The sequence below is a fragment of the Phalangium opilio genome, unplaced genomic scaffold (assembly GCF_054372755.1).
Source record: "Phalangium opilio isolate 3A_F unplaced genomic scaffold, DU_Popi_V2 ptg000113l_1, whole genome shotgun sequence".
Classification (NCBI taxonomy): domain Eukaryota; kingdom Metazoa; phylum Arthropoda; class Arachnida; order Opiliones; family Phalangiidae; genus Phalangium; species Phalangium opilio.
Genome location: NW_028324209.1, coordinates 4,621,951 through 4,637,917, shown reverse-complemented (window position 1 = coordinate 4,637,917; position 15,967 = coordinate 4,621,951). Strand labels below are relative to the sequence as shown.

At 35.5% G+C, this 15,967-nt stretch overlaps 1 protein-coding gene across 1 annotated transcript in view; it reads right to left on the bottom strand.

Annotated features, from left to right (window-relative positions):
• Positions 1-14,456, bottom strand: part of LOC149623470 (dopamine receptor 1-like) — a 63,578-nt gene extending 49,122 nt beyond the window's left edge. Inside the window, exon 1 of the mRNA XM_089852422.1 lies at positions 13,937-14,456. The gene's annotated coding sequence lies outside the window, so the exon portion shown is untranslated. The remainder of the gene's footprint in view (positions 1-13,936) is intronic.
• Positions 14,457-15,967: the final 1,511 nt, after the last annotated feature.

The following is a 15,967-nucleotide window of genomic DNA, read 5'->3' as shown; positions in this document are numbered from 1 at the left end:
TTTTAAGAGAATCTATGACGTTTCAACCACGTCACTTCATGACAAGCTCTCAGTATCCAATGAGAAACTTATGGAACATATCTTATGAACTTATATCGTTAAGTTGACAGCATCGTCGCTGTAGCTACTCTCACGGCTTGGACGTACGCGCTGGCTAGATAGACTGGAGCCGTTTAACTGTTTAAAAATGTCCCCTGGACGATTTCCTTATCTCCACTAAACCCATTTAAAAACTGGGGAAAAAGTCCAAACGTGCGTTGCCTTCCTATGAACTTTATTTAAAACTTTTTAAGTCTCGATCCCGTCTCGTTGTCTCTGCCAATATATTAGAAGGATGCCATGCAACTTCAGACGATTGTATATAGTTTTGTACAGAAAATTTAGTCTCTCCCTAGTCTGCAACCTAATTGATAGGTTCCCATAGCAACTTGTAGTTTGGCTTTGGAATTACACACTCAATTCTTTGAATTTTACGGTATATCTTCAAGAGTCAATAAAACCGAAATAACTATACGATCTTCCCCACCAATTTGAACAACGTTCACCTAGTGAACAATTGATAACTTCTCATTATTTTACTGAGCACTACTTTTAAACCCAGAAAATTGTTAACTCCGGAACTCTGTCTTGTGTCCTTGGGATATTACCTCTCCGTTTCTTTTTACTAAGGATAATTGAATTTCTTGTTGTCCCGGTTTCAGAGTTTTCTTACGTTTTAAACTCCTACGGGGGTTGCGAAGCCTCTTAAGTGTATTTGTTACGAGAGTTACTAGGACAACAGTCTCGCTGTTGTACATTATTCACGGAGTTAAGCTTTTATTAAGTATGATTCGAATAAGTCTTTACGAAAGTCCTTGTCGCTTTAGAAATTCTCACACCATGTAGGATGATAAAATTGTTTTCTTTCGAGATATGACATTTTAAGATGACATAATTGAACTCTTCGGGGAGTTACACTGTATTTTATATGGTTTATTCCTTAACTTGTTCAAGGTTTAAGAGCGCCGGTCGGGTTAGGGTTGTTTTGAAAACCTTTTATGAAACGTCAGTCTTAATTTTTGTTAGGTACGTTAGTTCGGTCGTCTTGTCTGGTACCTTTCAAGGATACACTTAAGGGTATACTTGAGTGTCATGTCTTGAAAATAGCTGGATCTATGTCCATATTTGCGCTATCGCTATAATTGATATTGAGCAAGTTTTCTCGATTTTGCAGTGTAATTAAATCATTTTTGGCATCTCGTACTGTAAAACGTTGCTGAATTTAAAATTCGTCTATACATATCATGACCTATGATTTAGCTAACTCTCTCCTTCGAGTAATCTAGCGTATAAAGGCCATAACCCGGGACCTTTTTGTTATATTGACAATCTGCCACCACTTTCCAATATTACAATCACCACGCAAAGAAAGGTGAGTGTCAGGTATACGAAATGATGGCTTTCCTTTATTGATTCTCGCAAATCGAATCAGGTAGAATACCCACATTGCGAGTGAAAAGTTATACAGGGTGTTTGTGAAAAGTCCATCAATAATGAAAAAACGTATTTATTGGGCCATTGTGAGTCGAAAATGTTCTATGACATTTTGCCGTCCGAGCCACGGTTTTCGAGTTATGATTAGAATATTTTAGGGATGACCCCTTAATTAAATTAACGCTGTCTTTCAATTTCTTAATTAAATTCAAGGGGGTCATCCGTAAATTACTCCAATCATAACTTGAAAACAGTGGCCCGGACGGAAAAATGTCATAGAACATTTTCGACTCAAAATGGCCCAATAAATACGCCCTTTCATTATTGATGGACCTTTCACAAACACCCTGTATAAAGATCAGAAATCAAAGGCTATATAGAAAGATCCATGGACGAGATTCAACATATTCACTATAGCTATACCCTGTTCTAAATCCACGCCGCTTTATTGTTTGCAAGTTGCGATGAAGAATATTGATAATATGCCACAGTTTATCGAGCAAGAACGTTAGACTCGGAGCCGGCTCTACTTCGCTATAATTCAACATTACTACCGGATCGTATATTAGGTTAACCCGCAATATGGATCCGCATTTTGAGACGGCATGTTAGACGTGAGCCCGAGCGTCGGTCATGACACAGACAGGCAAAGAACGCGAGCACCCCCCTTGTCCGTCGGATAGTCCTAAAATCAACATTGGGATCGCGAGATCGGTTATAGGCGAGACCGAGGGGTCCGTCACTCGTTAAAAATGTGTACGAGATTTGAAATCTATGCACATTTCTTTGATTTGTGATTTGTTACGGATTGGAAGATTTGTTAAGGATTTAAAGATTTGTTTAGGATTAAAAGATTTGCTAAGGATTTAAAGATTTGTTTAGGATTTAAAGATTTGCTAAGGATTTAAAGATTTGTTCAGGATTTAAAGATTTGTTTAGGATTTAAAGATTTGTTAAGGATTTAAAGATTTGTTCAAGATTTAAAGATTTGTTCAGGATTTAAAGATTTGTTCAGGATTCGAAGATTTGTTCAGGATTCGAAGATTTGTTCAGGATTCGAAGATTTGTTCAGGATTCGAAGATTTGTTCAGGATTCGATGATTTATTAAGGGTTTGCAGATTTATTAAGGGTTTGCAGATTTATTAAGGGTTTGAAGATTTATTAAGGATTTCAAAATTCATTACGAATTTGAAGATTAATTAAGGATTTGAAAATTTATTACGGATTTGAAGATTTATTAAGGACTTCAAAATTTATTAAGGACTTCAAAATTTATTAAGGACTTCAAAATTTATTACAGATTTGAAGATTTATTAAGGGTTTGAAGATTTATTAAGGATTTCAAAATTCATTACGAATTTGAAGATTTATTAAGGGTTTGAAGATTTATTAAGGATTTCAAAATTCATTACGAATTTGAAGATTAATTAAGGATTTGAAAATTTATTACGGATTTGAAGATTTATTAAGGACTAGCGTGTAATAAACAAAACGATATAAAGAGTTGGTATATTTTACTGATGACTAATATTTTTGTAGCACCCTAGGAGCAAATTAGGCACTCGGCGTTGCCCGTCAGCCCGTCGGGACATTTTTTATTGCTTTTCATACTGACATTATTCCATAAAGAAAGGTTTTGAAGTTTTAGGCCGCTATTTAAAAAGATTGAAAAAAAGAGCACCCGAAAGACCTTTCAGCCCGTCTATAGGTTAAAGCATAAGTTTATCATTAAAGGAAACCAGTGTACTAAATATGAGTGAAATCCGTTGAAACGCGCGGACTCTGTAGCGTAGAGAAGTTTTTTTTACATTTCTAGGCCCCATTTATTAGGATGGCGGCAAATTACTTATGAGTAGCGTTTCTACAAATTTTCAGCCTTCTAGGGCAAGCGGTTTGGGCTGAGCCTTGATTATCAGTCTATCATTCAGTCAGTAAGGATTTATATAGATATAGATTTAAAAAATTGTCTAGGGATTCGATAATTTGAAGATTTATTAGAGGATTTGAAGATTTGTTTTGGGATAAGAATTTGAGAGCAATATGATAATATTAATTTTAAGACCTTTTTTCGGTAGGCTTAGTTATTTTAAACAACTCTTTTGAAACATGCCATATATAACTTTTTCTCGTGCGATACTAGTAATCACCCCTTTAAAAACAGTCAATTTGGTATCGTCCAAAATGGGGAATGGGAATGGAAGTTATGGAACGGTTGACTCAAGGCTAGTAAATGGAAGAGTCTATGAAGTCCTTTCGCGGGAGGGTTCCATGCTTAAACCCCGGGAACATACGGGCTTTATGTAGTCAGCTATGAGAACGCTTCAAGAAATGTAGCAGTCACGTGGGATAACTTTCTGTGTGGATTTAAAGCTTGAGAATGATTTGAACGTTGATTTGAAGAATGAAAGACTATGGGAGTGAAGATTGAAAGATCGGGAATTTTTCGATTTATTTTTTTATGGATTTTTAAAATTTATGGAAGTTGTGAGATTGGAAAGCTTTATCAAGGATTAGAAAGATTTTCTGGGATTTGAAAGGTTTCCTTGGATTTGAAAGATTTTCTTGGATTTGAAAGATTTTCTTGGATTTGAAAGATTTTCTTGGATTTGAAAGATTTTCTGGGATTTGAAAGATTTTCTTTGATTTGAAAGATTTTCTGGGATTTGAAAGATTTTCTGGGATTTGAAAGATTTTCTTTGATTTGAAAGATTTTCTTTGATTTGAAAGATTTTCTTTGATTTGAAAGATTTTCTGGGATTTGAAAGATTTTCTTTGATTTGAAAGATTTTCTTTGATTTGAAAGATTTTCTTTGATTTGAAAGATTTTCTGGGATTTGAAAGATTTTCCGGGATTTGAAAGATTTTCCGGGATTTGAAAGATTTTCCGGGATTTGAAAGATTTTCTGGGATTTGAAGATTTTTAAGATTTGAAGATTTAAAATCTTCTACTGTACGAGATTTGAAGGAGCGTCGGACCCCTCGGGCGAGACGCACGTGAATATCCAGCCAGCTAGCCTTTCTATATATATGACATTTGATTACGAAGGTAGTTTTGAAAGGTATAGTAGCTGCTGGATCGTAGCTCTGTCTAAAAGTAGGTTGTTTGCCCTCTTGGGCAGGCGATCGGCTCAGCGCGATGGACTGCGCGCTTCTACTGCGTGGGGATCTAGATTCTAGAGTTAGCTAGAACAGTGAGATCTAAGGGTTAAAATGGGACTGAGAAAAAAAGTAAGAAAAGCTGGCGATGTATAAAACAAGCTGAGCTGACAGTTTGAAAGGGGTTGAGAAATCCCGCGATGTGGATCCGTGTCCTCCTTATTGCATTAAGGGGACGCCAATCTCGCGCTTTTTTTCTCTTCTCTTCCCTTCTCTTTTTATCTACTGTAGGAGAAGTCCATTACTTAATATAAAATATTCCCATCTATTTCTGGTCATTCCACAAATATCCTCTCTGAACCGGATCATCCAATTCTGGTATCTGTGCTATTAACGTGAATTGAGTCCATGATTTTCATATGTAAGCGAAAGCCAAGTAAATCTTGATCTATTGAAGTAGACCTCGGAAAGTCGAGGAATTTGGAAATAGACCTTAAAACAATTTTTAAACTGAAGTTTTTCCACGCGTTCAGCGAGAAACACTGGTCACAGTAAACCGTCTTTTCGGTTCCTGCTGCTGAACGCGCCACTGTGACTTCGATAAAAATAACAAACCTATTTTAAAACAAGCTGGGTGGTGCAGAAACTACTTTGGGAATCACCTTTGCTTCCAAATTATTTACTTCGGGTTTTAAAATAGCTCTTTTTCCGAGTTAGCCAACTACTGATCGCTTCGGGACAGTTTCAGGTAAAATGTTACCTTCTAGGCCATACACGTTCTTCAACCTGTCGGTTGGTCTATATGAAAGCTTTTTTTCTGATTTGGAAAGTTGGGAAAAGACTATGTTTGAAATAGAACAACTCTGTGTAGAGCATTAAGGTTTGTTGGTTTAAAGTGTTTAAAGGGTTAAGTCTCGTATTGGTCCTTTCTTTTTAAGGCTTAAGGGTTCTTTCATCCATGTCGTGTTGATTTTGCGTTAACGGTGTAGAGATCTTTTCATTTTTTTCTACTCCATTGTTAAAATGTGTCATCTGAGTCGGTAATTTAAAATCTGTAACTTATTAAAAGAATTACTATTTGAATAATAGAAATTGAAGCAATAATCAGATAATACTCGTTGTATATGATCGAACTTTGTCGAAACATTCTAGCTAAATTTTGAAAACTCTTTTACGGTCCTAATGAAGTTATTTTTGGACAATTCGAAAGCCAAGATTTATCCAGCAAAATAATTCTTAAAAGGGAATACGGAATTGTGAATTCCCTAGTTAAACACCACTTTTCAGATAAAAATCGTACCTGAATTCCAAATCAAAAGACTGAGGAGAATTCATGAAAATTAAAACGAAAAATTTGAAGACAAATTAAGGAAAACTAGATAATCGTTAAGTTTTCCCAGAATTTTCGCAAAATACGCCAGAAAAAGTTGCAACTTTGAAAGGGAGCTATAAAATACATAATACAAGCGGGTTTGACAATGGATCCGGTACAATATAGTACGTCAGTAATATCCTATATCATTAATAGTAATACTCTTTAGTCTACTTCGGAGAAGCTTCAAATTGATAAAAACTCAGTCTCTTTAAGAAATATTAACAATGAGTGTCTAAAAGGGAGCTTAAGAAATTTTCAAGAAAATATGGTTTTCTTAGAAAGATTCATTTAGGGACATTTTCGAAATTTCGGTAACGAAAAAAGGTTAATATTTTTGTTTCTAAATACAGATATTAGGGTATCTCAAACTGTATTCAAAATTCGTTGAAATTTGGTTTTTCTAGGTTTTCCTATAGGCCTATTAACTGAACTAAAAATATTTTGTATTTGGATAAATCATCAGTTTAGCTAGGCGAGAGAAACACAATTAAATTATAGAAGCTATGAACCTCAAATAGCTAAACCATCCTTATGAAAATACCTTCACAAATATTCAAATATGCTGTTTGAATATTTTCCCGGTATTATAATCAGTGTAACTTACTGATAACTAGAGCATAATGGATCCTTCTAATTATAATAGCCCTGCCTATATTATCATTTCAAAATTACAATACGTATAATGTAGTATATTTATATTAAATTTTGCCCAACCTGGAAATATGATTACGTTTAAATGAGTGCACTTGTTGGGGGGAACTTTAAATATTATCTTATTTTGTATCTTAACCGGTTGAATATATTTTATTTTTCTCCTTAAAATTGACACCGCCCGTTATGAACTAGGACCCTTACTTAGCTTTTGAACTCAGTGTCAAGTTACATTTGTATTGAATTCGTTTATGTGGAATCGAAACGTTGGCCGTTTCAAAGAACCGATTAAAGGACCGAAATAACGCTAGTAGTTGCATATTAATTTTTGCCTTAGTTGAAGGTATAAATAAACGACGAAATAAGCGCATTTAAAGGTAATAGTTGAACCAGCGCGTGAATTAAATGAAAAAAGCCCATAGTACGTTCGCGTAGTTCCGTTTAATGAGCTCTATCCCAGCAGAGAGAAAAGAGGTGAGATGGAGCGGTAATGGTGATGGGCGACCTGCTGCGGCTATGAGTCTCCCAGAGTACCTCGCGCACGCCCCTACCCTGCTGCCGCGTAGCGACATTGTATTTGTGTGAGAACTATATAGCTTCTATATTTTTTAGCACACAGATGGCATCCTTGACGTTTTCGTACAGTACTACCCAACCCAAACGCTGAGGATGCTGGGAGGACTTTGTTGCCGTGTATGATGGGGTAAAAACTGCAACGTTACAGGCACCATCTCTCTCTCTCCTTTAAGACCCTAGGTCAAGGCGTGTCTTAACTCTAATAATAGGAATTTCAGCGCTGAATATAAGCGTATAAAATCCCACTCTGATCCATCCAAGTATTATGGAAATCTAGTACTAGGTACTTCTCTATTCAAGAAAATAGTACGAATAACTTTATAAGGCTTCTGGAAATTAGAATTTCTCCCATTTCCTTGGCGCGGCCATAATCATTCACCGTTTATCGTATACCGCCGCAAGAGATAACGGCAGAAGAGGATTCGGAAATTTAGTCTCTATCAAGCGAGAATCGGCCTTATTTCGGTGTACAAGCGAGATAGGCATAGTATATTGGAGTCTTGAATTGGAAGAAGAAGATCTTCTCTTACCGTTTTAATTTGCATGAAATTAAACGACCGTGTGATTGATCAGCTTTTCTTAAACCTCTTTTTTTACTTATTCTGGAAAGGTATAAGAAGCTTTTTTTTCTCTCTCTCTTCTAACCTCCTTTCCAACGTTGCGAATTAGTATTTATTGCTAAAACGTTTTTGATGAAGTTTCACGTTAAACCGCTTACTTAGCGAAATTAAATGAGATTTAGTTTTGGCATGCAGTTAAGTAACTTTGAGAAAGAAAGAGCTCTTAGAAGGGCTTATTTTACAAAAGTGGGTACCACACGCGGTTAAGAAAGAAGTTGTTTAAGCTCCGTGTTCGACGAGGTGTGAATAATTATTAAACACGATTAGTAATTATTTCTTTTAATACTCCCAAAATTGTTATTATACAAATATTGGTGTTACAAAATTTCCCAAATCAAAGAATTACATAATTTTAGAAGTAGGAATGGAGAACGGTTAGTAATTATTTCAGTCCGACTCATAGCCCAGTAAAAAGCTCCTCCCTCCAACACGTAACGAAAAGTTTAAATTATCTTATTGGCTCACTTAAACTACGTTTTGATGACGTTGCTGACGAGGACGGCGAAAAATACGTATTTTCTTTTTACCTCTGTCGCAATGACCCGCCTCTTCTTTCATACCTCTCCGTCCCTAGGGAGTCCGGGACTTTGACGCGCGCCCAGATTACTCTGTTCTTCATTCCTACTTTTAAAATTAAATCTATCCCTGCATAAATTAATTTAACGCCGAAATATAATTAATGTATCTTATTATTTTTGAATTTGGACTGCAGAACTATATGGTGGTTATCCCGCCAATAATCTTTAAGCTTAAAACTTTAAGAACATTGACCTAGTACTTGACAAAAGTGTACGATTCATAATCAGTGTCTTTAACCCTTTACTTCGTGAAGCCGTAGCAATTTCTACTTTTATAAAACGAAGACAGACCTAAGCCTTGGCCTCGTGCCTTCAATTTCCATTTTCAAATTGCGTGATTGAACCCAACAGAATGTTTGTTTGCACCTTACTAATCTTAACTTAAAACTTAGAACGCTTATTTAAACTACAAAATTCAGGCGTTCAATAACATTCGCAGACTAATTTACACCAAATACCTGAATCTTCTAGTATAGTGGAATTTATAGAATCCAGAAGAATTCTAGTTCTACCGATGCGTTTCAGATATTATCAGGAGTAAATAGAGATCGAAGGAGTGTATTCAGAACTTCAGATCCACTTGTATAAGAATTTAGGTTGGTGGGGGACGAGATAGAATGCTCACCTATTGGTTTTCGCAACTATAGAGATGATGAAAATTGGAGGTGTGAGAAAATTGGACATTCGCCAAGCGCAGCCAGAATTCATACTCCCATTTGATATACTCTTGATATTATCTAAGCAATCTGGTTAAATATTTTGGCGAGGTATATAATATAGTTCCTGTAATTTACGATATCCGATTTTCGCTATCATGCCTAACGTACGCGAGATGGTGTCGGAATTCACCGGTGTATTTGGCCGCGTTTAGTATATTCGCAAATACTATACTTCCTTATCGTCTAAATATTGCGCGGTGGCAAACAGCCTATTATCTATTAATAATAAACTACAGACGATTGTATTAAGACACCGCCGTATTTTATAGCAGCTTATCTATTAATATACTAGAGTGTTTTTCCCTTTGCCGGCCACAATATTGAGAGAAATGGAGTAAGCCAAAGTTGTATAAGATATGATTTCTCTTTTGCTGGTATATTTTTCTTCTCATAAACATTTTTTTCTCCTCTCGACCCGTGAATTGTAACAATCGAATAGGGTGTGAGCTAAAGGGTCAAAATATCCCCCATTAAACGTCAGGTCTCCGCTTAGCCAATCAGATGCTTTCCCCCATAAGCCTTCCACTCTGTAAATGCCTCCATTTTGGTGGAAACGAGACGAACCATGTTAAACTACACTCCTCTCCCTATGCGGGGTAAACATTTATTATTGAATATTGAGATAATTATTCTAAATATTGTTTAATAATTATAATTTAAAAAAAGCTATTTTAAATAAAATCGGAAAAAATTTAAACCACCTAATTTAAACGAAATTGTCGCCCTTGATGTGAACACCTTTGATCTTATATAACCTTAAATAATAAAGTAATCAATAATTAAATGAAGCGGGGCGTTTAGTTATAATATCCCTTTGCCTTTGGGTCGACGCTTCACAAAGGCTGCTTATTTTCATAATTATCAAGGAAATTTAATTAAGGGTCTTTGGGCTCACGCGTGTATTGTTTATCTCTATCCTTTCTCACGGGGAATTCCCTAATTCGTTCGGTAAATTCTCCCTCCACCCATGAATTGATTCATTGCTCCATGAATTGATGTATTTAAGAACCCACCAGGCACAAGCGAATAATTATATTATAATTATCGTTATTCACTTCATTATCATCATTACTGATTCCCAATGCATTCGAATTCCAAAACTTCAGATCTAAGTTATACTGATATAAATATGGGCCGGGGGAAAACAGTATATATATTTATCGTGACGTCATTTTCAATGCTATATAAATCAGTGTCAAACGAGTTCTATAGTTCTTAATAAATAACTTCCCTCCACCTTGAATAAGCGCTGACGTATTTAATAATCATTGTCAGAAGTAATATAACGCTATAAGTAATATAACCGCCTGTAAAGGGTTGTTTAAAGTCTGCCATGAATCAAAAATAGCAAAACTAAAAGAATTTTTATTTCAAATTTTATGGTGAATGCTTGAATTTTAACCCGCGATTGTTGCTGATACAAAACTCTTTTAAGTGATCTATCAAATACACTCCAGAATTTGTAGCAGAAACATCCTTTATGGTTTCATACGCTTACAGGTTTATTTATGGTACCGAAACAAACAACGGTGATTTATGATATTGTCATACTTATATTTCTTATATCATTATTTATATTCCGTGTTTCTCCTTGTGGCACTTATATATACCTGTTGCTTCTTTCGCGCCATTTTCCCCCAACCCCCTTTTTTCGTCTCTTTATATGTATTTTACGCGAAAATATAACAAGAACGTTGATGACTTGCTCTATTGTTATTCCGCTTTCGTTTACGTTTAGGAACTGAATCAGATTCAAGCACGATTTGTTCGTTAAGGTTTCGTACGTGCTTACTTTAAAAGGCGATATTTCATCGCGAAAGGTTTTTTGTCGAGGTCGAATTAGTATAACGATTGCCTAACCTTGCAAACTCCAATTATTTTCAAATATTTAAAAAGAAAATATTCAAAAATTACAACCTCTATCTGTATCTGCATTGCTGACTGATAGTCAACACCCAGCCCAAACTACTTTACCTAAAAGGCTGAAATTTTGGTGGGACGTTACTTTTAACATAAGTTTATAAGATATGTTCCATAAGTATGACACTTTATATAGTTCGTAATGCTAGAGACTTACAGCTCGAGCTAGTTCGAGAAAGACTCGTAAGCGAGAATTGACTACACTCGGTTTTTCAGGACTTACATCTTTCTGTTTAGTCTGCATTACTAAGCCTTTGACAGCGCCTCACCAGGCGTCGCTTTACGAGAATCTATGCTGTTCATGACAAGCTCTCAATAACCACTGACATATCTTTTGAACTTATGTTCTTAAGTATTAGGCAGTTCACGCACTGAGAAAGATTTTTTTTTTCGATCCGCCGCCATCTTAAAAATGCCTACCAGAAAGTGAAAAACCTTCTTTATGGGATAACGTCCGTGCATTTCAACAGATTTCTTTAATATTTTGTACTCTGGTTCCTTTGCTACTAGTCAAATTACACGAGTTACCGTTTTTCTTCGGGGTGTTTTGTTCTTAAGCTGGAATTCTCAAGAACCTTTTCAGTTTGGCAAATTATCTCAAGATAAAAAAGGCTCCGATTTCTTAGAATCCTGAAACTTTACCTAGAGACACAGCGCTCGTTTTTCATACATGGTTAATTTGGAATTTTTTCAAACAAACTCTTTTTCTCTTTTATGGTTTTTGAAGCATTCCTTAAAGACACGTAGTATTAGTAAAAGAATTTACTCGTTTAGATATCTTTTAATTAAATTTTGTTCGGTTTTAATAACACGAGATTAATTGGCACTTGAATATATTCCGAGAATCAATTAACTAATTATCAATAGGCTTTCGTTAAAGGAGTTTTTAAGTGCCAAGTACATTTTTTGATTTAATTTTCTAAGATGAGCACGGATTTGAAAAATATCTTTCATTACTGAATACTTCGTACTTAAATAAGAGTAACGTTACAGCAAAGAAGTTTCAGTTAAAGACACTTTTTCTAAAAGTGCCTAATTATTTCTATTTCTAAAGAACTTTAATTACGAAATTACATCTATCATAAGTTCATTAGTTATGTTCCATAAGTATGACTCTACCTATACTTCGTAATGCTAGAGACTTGCTGAGAAGTAGTTCGAGAACGACAAACGAGAAATGACTACACTCAGTTAATTTTGCAGTCCATCTTCCTATTTAGTCTGTACTAAGCCTTTGACAGCACCTCACCATGCGTCGCTTTACCTTGAATCTATGACCTACGTCACTTCATGACAAGCTCCAGTTTGTAACCAGTGACAAACTTATACAACATATCTTATGAACTTACGCATCTATTATTTAACCATAAATTTCGCTAACCGTGTATTTCTTATTATTTAATATCAATAGCAACTATTAGCTTTATTGGTCTATCATCAGTCTAAGTGAATAACCCCTTGCCCTTTACAAAATGGAAATTGAACGACATAATCGTTACACGTATCGAGTTCTTTAGAATTAGATTAGACTGATGGGAATTTATCCATCGGGATTATTAGACTTGTCTGTATTTACTATAGAAAACGAGATATCGGATAAACTTATTATTAAATTAGTTTAAAGACATTCCTTTGGGGAATGCGTACAATTTATTACACTAAGTAGTTTTCTATTCGGACTTTCTGCCTATTGGATAATGTTCATCAATTTGATTGAATTGACTTTGTTTCGTTTGGTTTTGTTGAGTATAGATAAATGTTTTGATTAAAACTTTAACAAGAAAACAATGACGGTACTACAAAGACAGAGAATAGGTGAATTAATTTGGGGAACTTGTATTAAATTTCGGCTTAACATATTAATATTCTGTGTGAATCCGTACGTTAAATTGTTGTATTAACTTTATCACATTTATTTACAATTACTACCGAGTCACCTTTCCACTAAAATTATGTTTATTTTTTTCGCTTTTCCATTAGCTCTAATTACATAATATTGTTAAACGTATTTGCTCACTGCGCTTTATATTATACGGGTTTGATATCTTACGTATCTTGTTTGGTTTTCTCCACAGTATATTTGAAATGTGAATAAATTACTTATTCTCTGTTGGTTGTATACAGGGTGTTTCTGATAAGTCTGCCATAAATTAAGGATGATTTTCTTTTTGTCGATTTTGAGTCGAAAATTATAGTACATCCACCTTAATTTACGTCGGCAGACTTGTCAGAAACACCTTGTACAGATGTTAGTTTTTATTTTTTATATCATTCTTAACCCGTCCTATGATAACAGAATCTCAAATATTGTATAAATATTTAAATTCAGTTGAAATCTTTTTTTATTCCAATTATTTTAATTTAATTTACATTACAACTTCCTAATCTTATCAAATTTTAAATGAGGATTATAATAAAACTTAAGCGCACTTCATTTATATTTGAAAAACAGTATCCGTACGTTTATCAATTGATGAAACTTCAAGGATTGTCGGTACTCGAGTTATCAGCGCGAGATATCAGTGTCAAGTACTTGTTATAAAAATCATTCTAAATCCTTTCGGAACTAGCAGTTTAGACTAAAGATATCACGAGACTAACTGCAGTAGATTATCAATCATGTTCACGACCAAAAAAAAAATTGAAAAGTTCGTGAAACTCAGTTTCAGAATTTACAGAACCAATTATTTCTAAATTTTTAACATATTTTAATTAATTTTTATAATTGATACGCACTATAAAAGGGAAGAGAACCTTTTATGATATGTGTGGATTTTCTACTGTAAACATTAAGCGTAAAATTATGTAATTCACACTATGCATAGGTGGTGAACTTCTCCTAAATTTTAGACACTCAAAATGACATTTCACCAACGAAATAAATTAATATACCCAAAATTTCGAGATAAATTTTGATAAAAACTTACCTAAGCTTTCACGCACACGTCCAGTCCATAATTTCGAGAGAGAGAGAGATAAAAAGCCGTCCAATTTATTAAAATCTCTTCAAAACGCTACAAGTACTATATCATGAAAATGGATTCACAGTTTTCCGGAAATAAATTTTTTTTGGAGAAAACTTTTTGGAAGTTGCGTCGGAATGTATCTCGTAGCGCGTGATAAGATTGAATAGGACGTCTTGACGGTCTGGATAAATGGAATGTGCGGATCTTAGTGTATTGTTATAAGTTAGGAGCCCGTACGATAGAGTAGCATCTTCGGCGGAGGCTAGCCACCGACTGGGACCGAGCTTGACTGACAACTGCGGATATTGAGACTAGCCACGCGCGAAACGCGTTCTTGAAAAGACTCGCTCGCGCCTTTTCTCTCCCATCCTCTCTCTTTCTCTCCCTCTCCCTCTGGCTTTACTCTTTTTTTCTTCAAACCTACAATCTCTTCTTTCTCTTGTATTTTAAAGGGATTGGAATTAGAGTAAGAAACATAATTAGTTGCACCTACCTCTCTATCGCGGTCTTAAGTAATTTCACGGGCATTTCGAACACTCGGAAGTGTCCAAGGAGTACTGTAGATTGTTGCGAGTATACGCAGGGCCGTCGAAAGTGTTTGTGTGGCCCGGAAAAATTGACCAAATCGAGGGCCCCCTTCAGATACGCATCCCGGGCCCCGGGCGAACTGACCTAATTGCTTCACCCTCTAGACGGCCCTGAGTATACGCGCATTATGATGGGTATGTTATGAACTTGATGAAAATGAAGGGTTAAGTACATGGAGTTTTAGGGATAGGTGCGTAAGGACAAAGATGCCTAACTTTCTATTGCTTGTCATAACAGTGTACAATAAGTTACCAATGTAAAAATAACAATATTTTGTTGTTTTGAATTGACAAAGTGGCCAAAAATACGGTATTTTGACAAGTCTTAACGCAATAACAAACAAATATATTATGGGTTCTTATTAGGGCTTAAAGGATATCAAGTTTTGTGATATAAATGTAATCAGAGAGAAATATCTCAAGAGGAACGAAAGATCTAGGGTAGAAACGTCCCTCTCTAATCTTTTTTCATGGGAATCATGGCATTTTGAGGGTCGATCCCCACTTCTATAATTCTCTATGATGTGATATCTTTTGCCTGGATAAATCTGTTTTCGTCAGGATTTACTTAAATATTTTTGAGTAAAAGTCAAGTATCTTTGAAGGTGTATTATAATTGAGTTAAAACGTTTGGGAATTTAGAAAAATGTTTTGGAAACTTTTGGGAAGGATATTTTAAGGAGCTTATAAAAGGAATCCCAAAATTTCTATTGTGTCTTCTTATATGAAAAGGATAAACATGTACGTCTTCTATTTTCGAGGATAAAAGTTTGGGCTCTCTGTCTGGCGACAGCCTCCTTCAGGTGTTGCGTCATTGAATGTACGAGTAGATGAACTTCTAGGGTTTTTTTCTTCCAAGCAAAATAGGGAGTCTACTATTTTTCACCGTATTATTTCACTTGCAATGGAATATTAAGAAAATCCACTAAAAGAATTCAAAAATATACTAACAGTACAAGCACCAATACAAGCACCAGTACAAGCACCAGTACAAGCACCAATACAAGCACCAGTACAAGCACCGATACAAGCACCAGTACAAGCACCGATACAAGCACCAGTACAAGAACCGATACAAGCACCAGTACAAGCACCGATACAAGCACCAGTACAAGAACCGATACAAGCACCAGTACAAGCACCGATACAAGCACCAGTACAAGAACCGATACAAGCACCAGTACAAGCACCGATACAAGCACCAGTACAAGCACCGATACAAGCACCAGTACAAGCACCGATACAAGCACCAGTACAAGAACCGATACAAGCACCAGTACAAGCACCGATACAAGCACCAGTACAAGCAGTACAAGAACCGATACAAGCACCAGTACAAGCACCAGTACAAGAACCGATACAAGCACCGATACAAGCACCAGTACAAGCACCGATACAAGCACCA